The 18,654-nt window shown below is 45.4% G+C and overlaps 1 protein-coding gene across 5 annotated transcripts in view; it reads left to right on the forward strand.

Annotated features, from left to right (window-relative positions):
* The window catches only part of raraa (retinoic acid receptor, alpha a), a 192,096-nt gene that overhangs the window by 15,543 nt on the left and 157,899 nt on the right, over positions 1-18,654 (forward strand). The window contains exon 1 of one of the 5 annotated variants that reach the window (XM_055924449.1): positions 9,351-9,518. The exons of the other annotated variants lie outside the window; for them this stretch is intronic. The gene's annotated coding sequence lies outside the window, so the exon portion shown is untranslated. Of the gene's footprint in view, positions 1-9,350; positions 9,519-18,654 lie in introns of those variants that run through there. 5 annotated transcript variants of the gene reach the window in all.

The following is an 18,654-nucleotide window of genomic DNA, read 5'->3' on the forward strand; positions in this document are numbered from 1 at the left end:
GTGACAGTTTGGGGAAGGCCTTTTTATTGTTTCAGCATGACAATGCCCCCGTGCACAGAACGAGGTCCATAAAGAAATGGTTTGTTGAGATTGGTGTGTAGGAACTTGACTAGCCTGCACAGAGCCCTGACCTCAACCCCATCGATCACCTTTTAGGATCAATTGGAATGCTGACTGCGAGCCAGGCTTAATCGCCCATCAGTGCACGACCTCACCAAGACTCTTGTGGCTGATTGGAAGCAAGTCCCCACAGCAATGTTCCAACATCTAGTGGAAAGCCTTCCCAGAAGAGTGGAGGTTGTTATGGCAGCAAAGGGGGGACCAACTCCATATTAATGCCCAAGATTTTGGAATGAAATGTTTGACGAGCAGGTGTCCACATACTTTTGGTCATGTAGTGTATATGTCTTATTGCAGTCTTAATGTTGACGCGTTTATTTCACCCAGCCTTTGTCGTGTGGTTTATTGTCAGAGAACGTGTTGTTTTCGCCCTGTAAAACACACACACACACACTGCAGCAGGCACATTAGCGTTTACATTCTTACTGATCCATGGCATTGGGAGAAAAGCATATTGATAAATACCTGGAGTACTCACTCATCGAGATTGCTAAACTAAATTGGGCAGAACTGAGACTTATGCGGCACAGTAAATTAAACAAGCCATCTTCTCTGCTGGGTGACAGCACAATGGTGATTAGGCTTTCGTGTGAGTTACCATTCATTATGTATGACTGTGCTGTGGGCTGCCTGCAGTTAAATAGACCCACAGTCCATTGACTGGGCGCGTTATCAGAGCCCGAGCGAGCGGGAGGGAGTTAAAAATTGCTTAAGTTCCTCTCCCGAGTTCCATTTAAATCAAAATGAACGTGGAAACCCCAAGCATGTAGTTTGGCGTCCTGCGTGTGTGAAATGTGGTGGGGGGGCTCCAGGAGGTGTTCGCTGCTTTGTGTTCCAGGTCTATTTCCAGAACGTCTTTCACTATGTACACACCAGCCACTCTTCGTTTGTCAAAGCCCTCTCTGCCTCTAACTCGCGGCTCCCGCCCTAATATAAGGCCATCTTTGTCTCATCTGTAGCTCCATGTACATTTCCCTACAACTCGTACTTATCTTGAGGCTTGCTCTGTTTAACTTGTGACATTTTCAGTAGCTTACATAACTGTGTTCAGCGAACACTAGAATCCTACGTTATGTCAACAACAGTATTTTGCTGAGCACAAGTGTTGATGATCAGGGCGTCTGAGCTGAGCGGGATTGTTGTTTCATAAGGTTTTAAAGGGTGTCAAGGTTTTATGAGCATAGGCCTATTTGATGAAGAGTGTCACCTACTTTCCATGGCTGTCCAGTCCACACACGGTCTTTGTAGACCTTAACAGCAGAACCAGGAATAGGCCTATTGCAAATATTTGTATTTTCTGTCTTTTTTGTCAACATTATGATTTTGCTGTGAGAATGACCTGGTAGTTATGTTGTGTTGGAGTGCTCTATTACCGTATAATGTGTTGCAGTACTCTTATTTAGTACAAGTATATTTAGCCTCAATAGAATAGCGGCAACAAAGAAAAATAGATGTGACCTAATGGAAATACATGTGAGCTAATTGCCTCTCTGAAAACGGTATCTTTTCTCTGTTTTAGGCAAGGCTGGACAGACTCTTATAAAAAGAGTGGAATGCCAAAATTGAATGCGTTTTCACATTGCATGTGTGTTCGTTTTGATAATTGCAATCACCAAGGAATGTTCTGCCCACACACAACTTATGAAACGGGAGCTGAAATGAACGCTATGTTTGTTTTGCTTGTGGAATTCTTGCCATCTTCTCTTCGACGAGGGTGGATTTCTCTAGCGTGAGCGTGTCTCTCCATTGTCCCAGTGTTGGCGGTTCCCACATCGTACAACAGGATGCGGTCATCCTCAGTTGGCCCCTAGCCTTCAGTAGCCACTCGCTCTACTCATCTGCAGTGCAGCAACCATTTTGGGGCTGCACTCTGTTCTGAGATGCTCTGTGGGAAGGACCCCCAGAGGTAGGGTGTTCTCTGATGAGCATTTCCTAAATCTATTTCTCACTATATTTCTCCCATTGGTTCATTTGGACAGCTAGACATTTTGTTGTAGCTAGCGCTCACCACAACACACACCCTCGGCATTGTTTTCCTATCAAGCCAAATTGAATTTTAACTGCTCTCATGAAGCATGAAATACTGGGCTTTATATTGACTCTGTCAGGTATTTAAACTTCTGATATGATCCAGACCACAGTCATTAAATCGTCAAACTGACGCAATATTTATTTGCTTTTGCCTGAAGCCAGCATGGCATGTTTTTCCATTCAGGGATTCCAATATTTGTCTCTCTCATAAACACTGGGCATCTGGTTGCCTGTAGTAAGTCTTCATTAGCGTAGAGGTTGATGTAGAAATGTGGTTGGAATTCTTTAGAGAAAGCAGCCTCCTTGGTTCTCATTTGGAAGCTAGCAGAGGTATGATAAATGTAGCCATCACCTATTGACCCATAGAGGTCAACTTGGTGCACTTAACCCCAACCCCCTCTATCTCAGTCAGCCCGTGGACACTCTACACCAGGCCAAATTTGTCTAACTATTTGTACTTTTTGACCGTTGTCATCTACTTTGCGCCAACTTATAATTACCAGCGAACTGTGTACTGTCTTGTTTACAGTTCACTGTTAGATTCTTCCCCAATTCCTCTGTGCAGAAATACATATTATTGGCCTTCAGGGATGCTTGGATGCAATATTCTCTGTTTTGATCTCAAAATAGGCCATCCACGTGAATGGTGTAGATCTGAAGAAAAAAAGTTTGGGAATGGGAGGGGTGGTCTGTTTCTCATATCGAGATCATCCCTACTCGTTCTACAATGAGAATATCAAACCAAGTTCAGAGCGTGGTGTCAGATCAGAATGAGTGCTTCATCCAATATCAGCTGTGATCAGCCAGAGTATTCCCTACCAGCCGTTACTCACCTTCTTTTCCGTCCTCTCTTTCTGCTCATCTCCATCAGTTTTAAAATGTAATGTAGCCGTGATGGCAAGCTGGGGTGTACAGACAGTGATGAGTCTTCTGTTGTTAAATTAGTTTAATTATTGGAGCAGTTCGCGGCGTGAGCGAAGTAGATGCTCTACTTTTAATTTTGCCTGTAAGAACCAAGAGCACAGGCCAGTCTGTCTAGGCTTCGCTGTCACGCAGCTTCTGAGTGCCATAGAGTAGAAACAGAGCACAGTGACAGTCGTGCCTGCGCCTTTACATTGTTGAAAACCGCGTGTCTCTAGCCCAAGCTATTCAAAAGCTGTGCCCCGTATCACCAGAGCTATCTGTTCCCCTTTCTACTTCAATTCACACCCATTTTATGTCATTGAATAAACCATGTCCCGTGCGGTTTTAAACAACTGGGAAGGCCACTAATTGTTGGTTTGATAACAAACAACCTTTTTTAGTCATATTACCTAGCTAGCAAAAAAACGGTTAACTTGACCAATAGGCTATGCACATTTGGATGGCACAGGAAGAGCGGAAAAGGGATAGATGGCCTACTCAAAGGTAGGATGCATATGCCTAATCAATGTAATTCTAAGCTACAGTATCTTAATTTTTCTGTTTGTTAAATTCTGTTTTGTGCCTAACTTTTCAAATGTTTCATAATTATTGTCACCCTTGATGGATCATCTCTTATCAAGGGTGCCAATAATATGGACATGACCGTAAATGCATAATGATCTGCATGTCATTTTGGCAGTAAGGGAAAATGCACTATATGAAACAATCTTTAGCCTACTATTCAGATAACTATACCATCTCGCACACACACTGCTCCCAACTTCGAAAATGTAGGACCAAACAGAATTGAACTAACACCAGAAAAAGAGAGCTTAGAATTACGTTGATTAGGGCTATGTATCCTACCGTTGAAGCGTACTGTATCTCTTTTGAGTAGGCTATCGATCCCTTTTCCGATCTTCCTGTGCCGACCAAATTTGTGCATAGCGTATTGGTCAACTTACCAGGTTTTTGTTAGTGGCCTGCCAGTAGTTTTTAAAAGGATATCAAGGATCTGGAAAGATTCTGTATGGAGGAATGGTCTAAGATCCCTCCATGTGTTCTCCAATCTCATAAAACATTTGAGAAAAAGGCTCAGTGTCATTATCCTCGCACGGGGAAGATGCTAGAGTATTGAAAAGAGGGGTGCCAAAATTTTGATTTTATATATATTACTTAAACAATCTCCAAAAATATTGTAGCTCAGTACTTCTATTATTTATTTTACACAGTATTTTTTTGCTCATTTTATCAAGGGTGCCAATAAATATGGACTTGACTGTATATTCCTTTAGTACATTCTTCCTGCCAAATCACAGGGATGCCTTTTGGATATGAGCAAATCAACCATTTCTGCATACTTTCTGCAGTAACCTATTCTATTATACAGTAAACAGTTTGAAGTTAGATCCAATGTGTTGTATTGAGTACAGGTGTGAATATCAGGGACAGGTTTTTGTGAAGAACATGCATAACGTATAGAAAACGAGAACAGGTGTCCTGGGGGGGCGGGAGCGAACAGGAAGCTAATAATCCCCCACCCCGTGGTATCATAGTATATGCTCGCTATTTTGATACTTGGCCTGGTATCGCATCATTAGTCAAACTTTAGTATTGTGACAACCAATGCTTGACTGAAATAGGTTCCTCTACTCATTTTGGGTGCCTGTACAGTTGTATGTTTAGGTGCAGGAGCTCCATAATACTTTTGAGTGAATATTCTATAAGAGGAACAGGAGCTCAACCGGAAGAAAGGTTTGAGGTGCTCTGCTCCGGTGAGAAGTCGAGCATTGAACAACGCAAAAAATAATAATTGCACTTTACGCAAATGTGCAAGTTTCCGTGTGGAGGGAGGGGAAAGTCACCTTTTAGGGCCTCGCCATTTTGCATCCTTGTACCTTCATAAGTGACTTTGGCTCGAGATACAAAATGTTTGGCCAGATATATCCTCCTCCCTCAGCTTTGGTCTGGCCTTGGTTCTCGAATATCAGATTTTTTGGGATCTGACCAAGGAGATAAGGAAATGGGGGAACCGTGGGAGATTATTACAAAAATCATATTTAGCAAATTTGGATGGAGGGCAGTGACGCAGAAACTTACTAGTTGGATTCTGTTTCACCCCCCCCTTTCCCACCAGCAGTGTAAAGAATAGCATGGCAGCTTTTGTTCTTTTGAAAATCAACCTTATAATGTCTACAGCAGGCTCCGTGTGTGAGCTTGTCTTATATAAAAACCGTCCTCCAGTGCCCAGCTATTGCTACACAATACACCACCACCCTGCCCTAGATTCTGTTAAACCCAAGCCAAATCGCTCTCCACTGTCAAGTCCTCTGGAAGTGAATGGTAAGTGTTGGCTGAAAAGACTCTATGCAGTTGAAGAATATGGTACAGGTGATAGGTACAATACCATAGTGTCTTTAACATGCTGCCAAGTTGGTTTTGCTCAGGTCTTCAGATGGCCCTCCCCCCACTTCAGTGTTCCGCATGACACTGATTGAGCCATTTCACACAGCTAAGCTGTGCTACGAGTCCCACTTTATAATGAAATAATACTGCGAAATCAAAGCTTGACAAATCTACTTTCTCCATGTTCTCACATTGAGGATTGGGAGGATTAGACATATTTTTTTTTGTGCCATCTTTTCAGCTGCTTTTTAAGAATTCGTTCCAAATAGCAAAATGTGAATACAATAAAGGGTGGGGGGAGCATTGTTAGGGGAGCTGGCTTTGTGAAAAGGATATTATTATCTAGCAGTTAAGCCCAACATGTACATGAAAATATCCAGAATCTCTTTGCAGCGGTTTTGGCACCAGGCAGTTGTTAAGCGGAAGTCTTCTGAGACTTTGTCAACCCCCCCCCCCCCCCCCCCCCCCCCCCCCCCCCTCATCGTCTCATGCGGCCCAAGCAGTTTGACATTACAATGCGTGATGACGTTGTTGAAACGCCACATATCATGAAAAATTGAAGAGGACTTCTTTTCCTCCAGTGGAGTTTTCCTTAGCTTTCCTCTGAGACCTAGATCCTGATCTGTAATGCTGGAATGAACAGCGTAGTGTGCAGTCGTCTAGTTAGACTGACGTACTGCAGGTCGGCACAGCAGGGAGTTTGTCTAGATGAGTCAACCCAACTTTTCTAGAGGGACGGAGTTGTTGGAAGGTAGGTCATCTAGATGTTGACAGTTGGCCTTTCCATCTACAATGTGTTTTGCCACTGACGCACCATCAATACAAACAGGCGTCAATATCCGTCCAGGCTCCCATTTTAAAACAATGACACTGTGTGGCGTTTGCTGTGCATTCAGCACTTTTGAAAAGCCATCAGGGTATTGATTCGCAATTTCCTTCAAGGTCTGCATCAATTCCTCTCCTCTCTTTTGTCTGTGACAAACGACAAGGGGCGTATGAATGTATGAATAAATGAATGAATGAATGAATGAAACCCAGCGCTGCTCACTCACTCAATGTACCCCTCATAAAAATCACCAAGGTAGTTTCTCTGTGATTGCCTCGCTTGAAAACTTCTCATCAGACGAGTGTTTTGGTGATTAATCAGGATATTGACCATTGAAGGCAGATGGGGGAGGGGTTAGTTAGGGTCAGGGTCTTTAGGTTGGTGGTGGTGATCATCGTCTAGCAACACCCGCAAGGGCAGGAATGTTTGGGTTGCGTTGTACGACAGGTGGCGAAGAGACTAATTGATTTATGATCATGGTGATATACGATCTATCCCCTATTCTCCTCCCTACAAATACAAAAAGCAGAGAACGCCGGTGTCGCCCTGAATCATTACAAACTAGGCCAGTTAAAACGCAGAGCTTTCAACATTAGCATATGAAATGGAGCAAGAAAAGGTGTTCCAAGTGTTCCAAGCTTCTGTGGTTTACCTTTTTGTGAATGCAGTTGAAAATCTGACCAAGCGCTCATTAGTTTGGTGGCACATGGGAAATTATAATCTCATCATAATACTTACCAGCATTATCAAATTATAAGTACACAATATGATTTAGTATCTTGCCATTTTTTCCATGCTTCCCCGGGGGCAAACCTTACTAAATATACATATATATTAGTCTGAAAGTTGAAATCCCTCTCACATGATTGTAAATCAGAGAAACTCCTATCGTCACCCAGTCATATTCTGCACATTCTGTCTCATTGTCACGGCGTTTGAGAGGTTCTGTTGGAGAGAGTTGTGTGTCTACTGACAACCCTAATCTTTGTGCTTTGAGGTTCCACAGGGTGGCGTTGCATGACCCTCCCTGTTTGTTTTGAAAGGTCTGAAGGACAATGGCGATCTGTGACCTTGGCATGAATGCGCATCTTTCGATCGCAGCGCCATCCTTTGGGATGTGAAGGTTCCATGGCTGTGGGGGCTTACCACTGAGAGCCAATGGCCTGGGGGCGGGTGTGTATTTGTATAGCGGGTCTGGTTAAAACAACACTTTATGTTTGTCTAATGCGAGCTCATGACTCTGGTCACAGGGCTGCCATTTCCAGATGACCCCCAGTGAGGAGACGACTGTTGTAACAACGCTTCACTCCCTCCGCACTTATTTATTCACACTTTCATATTTCATGGCCCAACGCGGCAGGGAGCCGCTGTCAGAATGAGTTAGAAAACGTCAGGAGTGGATGAATGTTTTTCTTTTGAGAGCTAAATCCGGCCTCCTGTTGAGGGGCCCAGTCTCTTGCAGGTGGAGCTGTGCTCTCGATCGGTCCCACTGTGTTATCATTTCAAACCCTTGCGACTGATACCTCCCGATTTGAGCCAAGCCGAACGGTGTGGGTCACGGCTATCGGGTTCCATTTGAAAAGCAGACGTACGTGTTTGGCAGCCGTCCAACCTGCCCCTCCATTTGTGTGTGTGTTAAGAGGTTAGCGTCTGCGAGAGCGTGGTCTCCAACAGCAAGGATAAAGATGTGATTACCCCAGGCTACTCCTGTCTATTCTCATCAGCGTTGGCTTTGAGCCTCACACCCAGCCTCCCCCCCACCCCCCACCGTAAATGAAGCCATGATGGACCTAGTGGACCAGCAAAAGGCCAGCCATTAGAAGCAAAGCTGACACGCTGAGAGGAACGACGAGCAGAACTCCACTCAGACACAGGCCAGACCTGCAAACAGGAAGAGAGCGCTGCAGTGAGACAGGAAGTGAGGTCGGGGGTTACATGGGGCCCTAGCATGGGGCAGCTAATTGTCAGATTGGAGACACCGGATACCAGAGGAAGTGGAGCATGGAAACTAGCTTACAGCACAGAGTTTCTAAACCAAGAAATGCAACATCGTGAGACTTCTGGGAATGCTTGTGAAGCAGACCATGCAGACCAGGCTGCGGTTTGAGGAGTTGATAAGGAATAACTTTTAGTTTCTCTTAGTTGAAAATGTTTTCTAAATCTAAAAGCACAACCTAGATTCAAACCAATGTCTTAAGTAGTTGAACATGTTATTACTTCAACCATGAAAGTTACATTCTGAAACGTTTAATTTTAGTCAAAAACAACTTGATATCGAAGTGCCTTTGATTTTGATGGCCTTCACATGCGCAGTTCGGCGCGAGACGACCGCTAGACCCAATGACGCGTTTCTGCGAATCAGCTTAGCTAGCCAACGTAGCCACAAGCGTGATCTGGGATTTCTATTGGATTTCTAGTCCCACTGTACTGTCTTTGCTTACAGTTATATTTGACAAAAACCCATTTTCAATTTTAAATGGTCGGCCCTGGTCAGGATCCTTAACTCCAGTCCAAAACAGTTTTGTTATTCTTAAAGATTCATCTAAGATATCAATGTCTTTTTAGATATCCAGGTCTGCAATTCATGTCATGTTGCTTTTGGTAAAGTAGGCCTGGCACGTGACACATTTCCAGTTTTCCCCCAAAACGTTAATTACGATCTGCACTTGCGACGGGACAAATTAGTAAACAGTTGCTATGTTTTAGCGACGGCTTCTTTAGCGTAAACAGAACCGATGCAACTGTACAAAGCGTCCTGTCTAACCGCTATCCAACCCAGAATTCCCCTGGTTGAAGTAGTCTTTGTCCCATGTCATGCTGAGGGTGGTTTCTAGCCTCTGCCACCTGATTCACATTGCTGTAATTGAGTTGCTGCCATTCACACTGCGAACTTGTAGGCCTTAGGTAATCCGCACACACACCACAAAAATACTTTTTTCTCCCACTTTCACATGATGTCGGGAGGGAAAAAAAAGAGCGCCCAATCTGGTGGAACGAGAGATTACCCGTAGCCGAGGGAGGGAGTGGGAGAATGTGAGAGAGACTTGTGAGTGAGGCGACTGCTACTGCCGTGGTACAGAGAGAGGGAAAGATTGAGTGAGGCTGCATGCAGCATGTGGATAAGGACCAAAGCTCCCAGTTTGAGGGTCTCTCTCTCCCAGAGCTGAGGATCTGCAATCAATTGACTGGGAGATTTCCTCGGCCAAAAAAAGGGCGGATTGACGTTTTTGGGGTAAGCCCGAATTTGTCGGCCCTGTGAAACCTGGGGAGCGGTCAGACCGAGTTCTTCTAAGAGGCAGCGAGCGCTCATTGGTTTCATTTGTCTTTTTCGTTGCATGCCACTGTTTATATTAGGGGGTTTTGTGGTTGATTTGTTTAAGTTTAGAGAGCAGTGTCTGTTAGCTAGTTAGCTTTTCCTCTGCCTTGTCTTACCTTGTGCTGTCATGGTGAAGTGAAGGTCACTTACCGTTGTATTGTTGGAATGTCTTGTTTGTCAAACTCGACACACTCACCCATTACGTACCCAGTGGCATGTGGCCTACGATCTGCAAGTGTCAGATCAAGTGTAATTCCACCGTTTTTCCTCATTTGGAACATCTAGTAACAGTTTTATTCCCAAGTTAAAATGGCAAAGATAAAGCAGAACTGAACATCTTTTCATTAGGTTTAGGCAGAGCAGGTCAAGTTGCGTTGGTGACCTTTACAAGTGAATAGGCTTTGGTCCAGTGCCCTACTTTAGGTTATAGGCCACGGCACACAGTAAAGCAGGACAGTCTTCATTTCAGACAGCCAACCAGACTGTGACCAGAGGGATGAGATTGCGGGTTTGTCCTGCCAGCACCACAGGGAGGTGATCAGTCCCTTCCCGGCGGTAACAGGAAAGACCGATAGGATGTGCATGATGACGCCAAGGCCAGCCCCTGCCCAGCCCTGCCCTGCCCCAGCCCTGCCCAGCTCTGCCCCCTGTTCCTGAAGTATGCCCGCCTCTAGACAGACTGTGTGCATCCACAGAGGATGTCCATGTGTCTAAACTATGGCTGACAAGTCGCCTGGCAAATCCCCCATTAGGCTAGCTAACCACATTTGAGCTGGTCTGGACTGGCATATGGCTGGCCGGGGCTGGCCAACTGGCCTCTTTACTTTCTGTCCTTTCTATGTGCTCGGGACATCTTTTTTTACTCTAGCCTTCCTATCTCATATGACTTTGAACCCTAGGAAATATCACTCTACTACTCCTGATTGCTCTTTGAGTTTGCTTCAGGGTTGAAGCAACATTTGAACTTGCCTCTCAGAAGTCCCAGCTTTTAGGTGGTGAGCAGCTCCAGCAGCTGATGTGTAACACATGCCTTTAATGATTCTCACTCTGTGTGCGGTCTGAAGCAAGTGGTTACCTTGGTCTTCTTTATGGAAAGTATTACGGAGTTTTCATTGTCGGGTGTGTAATATTGTGATTTCTTTTAGCAAATGAAACCCACAGAGTTATGAAACCCACAGAGTATCAGGCGAGTCCTAATGGAGCTAAGAATGGCTACAGTATGATATTGCTGTCGCAATTCCTTTGACACTCAGGTATTTTGTGATTTCTTAGGAAACTTTTCTACAGTATAGACCTAGTTATTGAATGGTTCAGATATTTATGTGTGTTCTTACAAAGCCCTTGAATGTTCCGATATTATTGAGCGATTCGATGAAACTCAGTAATGGAATGTTTGAATTCTTGTGTAGGCTGACAAAGAACTCTACTAAAGTATTGTTCCTATGTAGCCACAGACAGTTTTGTCATCTGTGAATTTAGCTAATCATGAATGAGTGTTGTTGCCGACAGTTGAGGGGTTCTCCGCTCCATAGTTTGTTGGCGGTTAACTTCTCCTAAAGCTGTGGAATGCTTGGAATCATCACTCCCCCCTAGCGACGTGACATGTGACAGTGGCCCATCCAAACCTCATCACTGACGAGATTGCTTCCTTTTTCTGTATCACACCCGTCTCCATATCTCGTGCTCTTCCATCTTTTGTTTCACTCCCTCCCCTCATCTGAACCTCCTTCACCCCCCCCCCCCCCCTGCTTTTACACACCTATCCATCTGTTTCTATCTCTACACTGTCTCAAAATGAAGACAGTCCCGGTGCTTGACACGACTCTAGTAGGCCAGCATAGGGCTTGAAAAGTTGAGAGGCTCATTCCTGGCCTACTGTGTCTACTATAGAGTCTGGCTCGTTTTAATGGTGAGGAGAGGGAAAGTGGAACAAACTCTCTGACCCGGAGTCATACACGAGTCCTTCACAGTTATGTGAAGTGCTGTAATGTTTGGTGTTGTCTGACGCATGTCTGGGCAGTGGTGACACTAAACTGGAGCCTGTGAAGATGTTTTGAATTTAAACACTTAACACTTTGTATGTGACTACTGTAGTACTTGGACTTAAGATCATTTAAATTGATTTGGTTTTGATGTTTAGCACCCACACTGCCCTACTTCCTCCATTGCACTGAGGCAGTCTGTTAAGAGCTATTGTGGAGCGAGAGTGTGGGGGAGACTTATGGAGCCCCTTCCTTACAATGAAATCCAAATGATCCCCACAGCAGTCGTGAGCATGCAGGCGAGAGGGCGTAGCTAGCTCGAGACTGAACAGTCTGCAGTTCCTCTTCTGGAGCTTTGGGGCTACTCCTGACAGGATCTTGGCAGCGGGAAACATAAACAAATTCCCTGTGCCGCTCCGGAGCGGCGGCTCGCTGAGGCTCTCCCTGTTACCATACATGCACAGCTCAGCTGGGCCAGCTGTGTAGAATGACATGCTGTTAAAGGACCAGGTGACCCCTCGGGGGCCTTAAAGGGGGCGGCTGTGCCTCTTCCACGGACCGGAGCTCTGTACTGCAGCCTTGTTGCAGTCTGACAGTGACTTGTGTTGCTGCCCGGCCCATAGACTTCCTCTGAGATTTACAAACAACAAGGATCAGCCCGGAGGATGGGGAGCTACAGTATGAGGGCTCCAAAATGGCTCTATTTTTCCGAACCAGTGAAATAGCGAGAGAGGAAAAAGTCATCAGAAATGTTGTCATCTGGGGATGTGGAGCAAGGAAGTCCAGGCCCTGTAATCCAGTATGGAAGAAAGGGTGTGGAGGGCTCTTTCTCATAAAGCCTCGAACGAGCCAGACTCTCGCTCTCTCTCTTCTCCCTTTCACCCCCCCCCCCCCTCCCTCCCTCCCTCTCTCTCACTCACTCACACACGAAGCACAGTACTGTATTGTGTGTGAGCGCTAGCTGCCCTGGTCACCGGCCAAAGCCAAGAACCCAGATCGCTGCAACAGAGGGCCCACAGCCACACAACTAAAGGGCGGGGAGGTAGGAGTTGTTATATAGTTCCGTGGATGGCCGAGCCAACAGGCACCGCTCACTATAGCCGTCAGAGCTCAGCAGCACTTCAGATCTTTGGTCAGCTGGAGAAGGTTTTTTCGACAGGGAGATGCAGCGCCGGGCCTTGACTTGGCATCCCGGCTCCATTTCATAACAACTGGTAAAGGCATTTGCATGGCTTTTAATGGTCACTCCATAACGTCATCCAAACGCACAGTTTTTATCCTACTCCTAGTGATGGTGGCGAGATCTGGAGTGGAGAAGAAAGAAAAGTCTAAATTGAGTTTAGTGCCATATTATAGTGAATCTTGGAGACACTGGTGATTTTCTTACAGTGCTGGAGCAAGGCTCGACTGCATCATTTGTTTATTTTACTGGCCTAGAGTGCCTGCAGGTCTCAAATCGCCTGAAATATATCACGTTTTCAATCTCCGCTTCTTGATGGAGCGCCGACAGGCTACCGCATGGAGGTTTTTAAAGCATCTGATCAAACATTACCCTACATTACGTGTCTTCATTTAAGTGTCATATCAAACTGGAAGGCCTACAGCATTGCAATGTGAAAGGGCACAGGCACTAAATTTTGCTTTAAAACCTTAAAAGACACTACGGCACATTTAGTTATGTCATCGGCACACATTTTGTAATACGGAAATGCAGTAATACTGTTTTTCTCTGCGCTCCAAATCTGACAAGACAGAGGAATAGAACATTCAGTGCTCCCTGACTATGTGCAGTGGGAGTGCGTGACAGAGTCTTAGGATCAAGCTGTTCCACGCACGCACGCACGCACAGACGGAGAGGGAGGGAGAGATCCTGGTGTGGTGGTATTCTCCTGGGATGCCGCTAGCTGGTGTGCCCCCCTCCCTCTATGGAGCGTAGCCTGCTCCAGTGGAGAAAAATCTCCAATAGACGACAAGGGAGGTAGTGACAGCGGGGAGGGCCCCAGCTGCACTCAAGCCCCACTGCACACATCTCCCATAATGGCTACCTATCGATCCCCGGCCCTCCTTGTCCACACTCAATGCAGATCGATGCGCACCTAACAAAGAGTCTCGGGAGGCTACTTCACATCCTGCGGTGTGTTTCTCCACCGTAGAGGGGAGGACAGCTCTGTGTGTATGTGTGTGAAGGGGGGGGGGGTGGTGTATGTGTTCGGGTGCGCTGGCCTATGTGTGCTCACTGTGGTATGTTTCTGTGGGCATGTGTATGTATTGAAAATGCATGTATTGAAAATCTTGTCCATTCACGTTAACAGACCGTGGCTGGATTGGTAGAGGGATGCAACAGTCAATAGTGTCAGAGCAAATAAAGCTTAAAATAGAAAAGGGTGCAGTCACCATTACCATCGAAATGCTACCACATGAAGACGTTAGCCTAGTGGAGCAAATCAGACACACAAACTGTTTCAACCTTTTGCAGTCCACATTCTCTCGCATCACTTCAAAACCCCAAAAAGCAGAGGGAAGACGAAAAAAATAAAAGGATTTGAAAACGGATTAATCAATCGAGGAGCCACATGAAACTTTGCTTGTTATTGTTAACAGTTGATTTATGAAGGTCTTGGATGTGGGTCAAGCATCCCCCTCCCACACCCCTGTTCCTCCTTACCCAGCTCGGTGCTCACCCCCCCCCCCCCCCCCCCCCCCAACCCCCCCCGGTCTCTTCCACCGCTTCCCTTCTCTTCCCTTTGTCTCTCATCTGGTTCTGTGTTTTTGTTAGAGGACACTTGATTAATGATGCCAAAGACAAAAGACTCCAGTTTGAGCCCAGGCCACGGCCCAGATAGAGCTAAGGTAAATAAAAAAACATGTGCTTTGGACAGCCACTGAGAGCAGGACTGGAGAGGAGAAATTGATGACAGGGCTTCGTCTGATATATTATATACATTTATATAGCCCTTCCTTGAGTGGGAAAAGTAGTGTGTCAATGTTCTATTTGTACGATGGGTAGGCCTAGAATGCCTATTTGCTGTGTGTGTGTCCAAATGGCAGTGTGGACAGCTCAACAGGTGCTGTGTCATGTGACTGGGATAGAGGTCCGAGGCTTTGCACATGCACTACATTACCAAAGTATGTGGACACCTGCTCGTCGAACATCTCATTCCAAAATCATGGGCATTCATTTGAAGTTGGTTCCCCCTTTGCTGCTATAACAGCCTCCACTCTTCTGGGAAGGCTTTCCAATAGATGTTGGGACATTGCTGCAGGGACTTGCTTCCATTCAGCAACAAGAGCATTAGTGAGGTCGGGCAGTGACGTTGGACGATTAGGCCTGGCTCGCAGTCGGCATTCCAATTCATCACAAAGGTGTTCGATGGGGTCAGGGTCGGGCCAGTCAAGTTCTTCCGCACCGATCTCCAGAGTCCAATGGCGGCGAGCTTTACACCACTCCAGCCGACGCTTGGCATTGCGCATGGTCATCTTAGGCTTGGCTCCTCGGCCATGGAAACACATTTCATGAAGCTCTCGACGAACAGTTATTGTGCTGACGTTGCTTCCAGAAGCAGTTTGGAACCCAGTAGTGAGTGTTGCAACCAAGGACCTGCAATTTTTTTTTTTACGTGCTTAAGCACCCGGCTGTCCCGTTCTGTGAGCTTGTGTAGCCTACCACTTCGCGGCTGAGCCGTTGTTGCTTTTAAAGGTTTCCACTTCACAATAACAGCACTTATAGTTGACCAGGGCAGCTCTAGCAGGGCAGAAATTTGACAAATACTTGTTGGAAAGGTGGCATTCTACTGTATGACGGTGCCACGTTGAAAGTCACTGAGCTCTTCAGTACGGGCCATTCTACCGCCAATGTTTGTCTATGGAGATTGCATGGCTGTGTGCTCGACGTTATACACCTGTTAGCAACGGGTGTGGATGAAATAGCCGAGCCCACTAATTTGAAGGGGTGTCCACATACTTTTGGCTATGTAGTGTGTATATAGTGGGCCGCCGTTATTCATTTATCTGTATCTAAGCCTATGTTTCCGCAAATGTGTTTTTTTTCTCAGTACGGTGAAAAGATTTTTCAACACCTGAATGCTTCTGTTCTCTTTCGGGGTTTACAGGAAGGAGGCTTTTGTCAACGAGGATGTTGTAAAGAAAATTCCATTGAATGATAAGGAACCATCCTTTGTTGCAAGTCAGAATATTGATGTCTGTAGCTTTTAGTGTTGACAATAGTGCGGCTCGGTGCAGTGTTTAACTTCATTAGCCTGGGGTGTGTGCGTATGTGGCAGCATTGGCACAGCTGTAATTGGGCAATTCCACATTAATGTAATTGCGCTGAGACTCAGATTTTTCTCTTAAAATGTATTCCACACGAAAAACATTAATGTCAGTATAATACACCATACAACCCAATTTTACCAAAACACATTTACTGGAAGAACATTGCAGATGCAAAGTTTGGTGACAGTATTTCTGAAAAAATCTCACACTTTTTAAAAAGATTTTTTTTTAATGCAAACACATTTTCAAAAAATGATGTTAAATATCTGCTCTGTGGCCTCCTGGGTGGCGCAGTGGTCTAGGGCACTGCATCGTAGCGCTAGCTGTGCCACCAGAGTCTCTGGGTTCGCGCCCAGGCTCTGTCGCAGCCGGCCGCGACCGGGATGTCCATGGGGCGACGCACAATTGGCGTAGCGTCGTCCGGCTTAGGGAGGGTTTGGCCGGTAGGGATATCCTTGTCTCATCGCGCTCCAGCGACTCCTGTGGCGGGCCGGGCGCAGTGCGCGCTAACCAAGGGGGGCGGGTGCACAGTGTTTCCTCTGACACATTGGTGCGGCTGGCTTCCGGGTTGGAGGCGCGCTGTGTTAAGAAGCAGTGCGGCTTGGTTGGGTTGTGCTTTGGAGGACGCATGACTTTCGACCTTCGTCTCTCCCGAGCCCGTACCTGAGTTGTAGCGATGAGACAAGATAGTAATTACTAGCGATTGGATACCACGAAAATTGGGGAGAAAGGGGGGGTAAAATTTTATAATAAAAAAAAAAAATCTGCTCTGAATTAAGATTCAAAGATGTCTTCAGAAAGAATGGGCTATCAGCTATTACATGTCACCTTGAATTTGAAAAACTCTCTTTTGGTTATTGAACTACAGTAAGTGAAGTGGTAACAGAATTGCGGTAACGGAATTTGGTCATGGGTCCCTGATCTGTACTACACAAATATGAATGTGTTTCTCTTCATGGTGATGTTTCCTAAATAGGTACACAAAGGTAGACATATGTAATATCCTCCTTTACATACTGTATTTGGGTATTTTTCTACCAACTGGCTATTATTTTCATGACATTGGTAAAGTAATATACCTCCATCTATTGGTCACGTCATTGCCATTGTTATGAACGTTCGTCCCACAGACACCGCAGCCACATTGAGGACCTCAAGTAGAACGGGAGCTAATGACTGTTTCGCCCAGTGATGTAGTGGAGTCACTAAACCTCGAGTCCGAATCGAGTCCCAAGTCCCCAGTGCTTGAGTCCTGGTCCAAGTGCTCAAGTCTGAGTCACTGTGTCCACATGAACTCAAAATAGTTATTTACCCTGTCAGATAGCGTAGTGGCAAGAGGAATTTAGTCAAATTGTTTGCTTTCCTTTTTCCTTTCTGTGCTACAACATTTTTCCCTATAGGCTACAGGTAACGTTACCAGGGCCACGTACAGTTGTGAAACGTTTTCGAACGTAGCAGATATGCTTGATAAGTGTAAAATGCGGCCCACTGATGCACGATAGAAGTAAAATAAATGGAGCACAGGTATTATTGGTCATGTCTATTGAATTATAATTTTTTTTTTTATATATTTATATTTTTTTAATATTTATTTTTATTTCACCTTTATTTAACCAGGTAGGCTAGTTGAGAACAAGTACTCATTTACAACTGCGACCTGGCCAAGATAAAGCAAAGCAGTTCGACACACAACAACACAGAGCTACACATGGAATAAACAAACATACAGTCAATAACACAATAGAATAAAGTCTATATACATTGTGTGCAAATGAGGTAAGATAAGGGAGATAAGGCAATAAATAGGCCATGGTGGCGAAGTAATTACAATATAGCAATTAAACACTGGAGTGATAGATGTGCAGAAGATGAATGTGCAAGTAGCGATACTGGGGTGCAAAGGAGCAAGATAAATAAATACAGTATGGGGATGAGGTAGTTGGATCGGCTATGTACAGGTGCAGTGATCTGTGAGCTGCTCTGACAGCTGATGCTTAAAGTTAATGAGGGAGATATGAGTCTCCAGCTCCAGTGATTTTTGCAGTTCGTTCCAGTCATTGGCAGCAGAGAACTGGAAGGAAAGGTGGCCAAAGGGGGAATTGGCTTTGGGGGTGACCAGTGAAATATACCTGCTGGAGCGCGTGCTACGGGTGGGTGCTGCTATGGTGACCAGTGAGCTGAGATAAGTCAGCCTAAGGGCCTAGAATAAGCCGTTATCTCTGAGGAAAGGAAGGAGACTTGGCTACGTTGGCTACAGAATCTGTATATGAAATGCAGTGAGAAAAGTGGGAGGGTTGAACGAGACTACAAATTTAAAGGCGGCCTACTTTTCTATAGCCTTCTCAAGGAAGACAAAAACATAGCTAGACTGTTGTTTTACTATTAAACACAATGCTGTTATTGTTTTTAATTTTGTAAAGAAGCTTGTGTTTTATTAACCAGCAAAGAGTAGCTAACTAGAAGGCTGGTGGTGACTGGTTAGCAAGAGAGTCACGATGCGATGTGTATAATCGGCGGTGGAGCCGGAGCGGATCCTGTCTGCCCACACTCACCATTTGCTCACCAGCTGATGTAGGCTGTGTTTGCCGGGTGTGACTGGTCCTTCCCACTGCTGAACAGAACTGTGTTGCGCATCTGTGCTGCTAATATTACTTGTGCTTATCACTGAAAAGCTCTCAATCTCCAAAAACTCCACTTAGTAGTCAGATTTTAGTCAGAGAGATCATTTTGTCTCGTTTTAGTCAACAAATAAAATAGGGTCTATTTAGTGTCTATTTAGTCAGTTATAGTCTCATCAA

The sequence above is a fragment of the Salvelinus fontinalis genome, chromosome 1, assembly GCF_029448725.1.
Source record: "Salvelinus fontinalis isolate EN_2023a chromosome 1, ASM2944872v1, whole genome shotgun sequence".
Classification (NCBI taxonomy): domain Eukaryota; kingdom Metazoa; phylum Chordata; class Actinopteri; order Salmoniformes; family Salmonidae; genus Salvelinus; species Salvelinus fontinalis.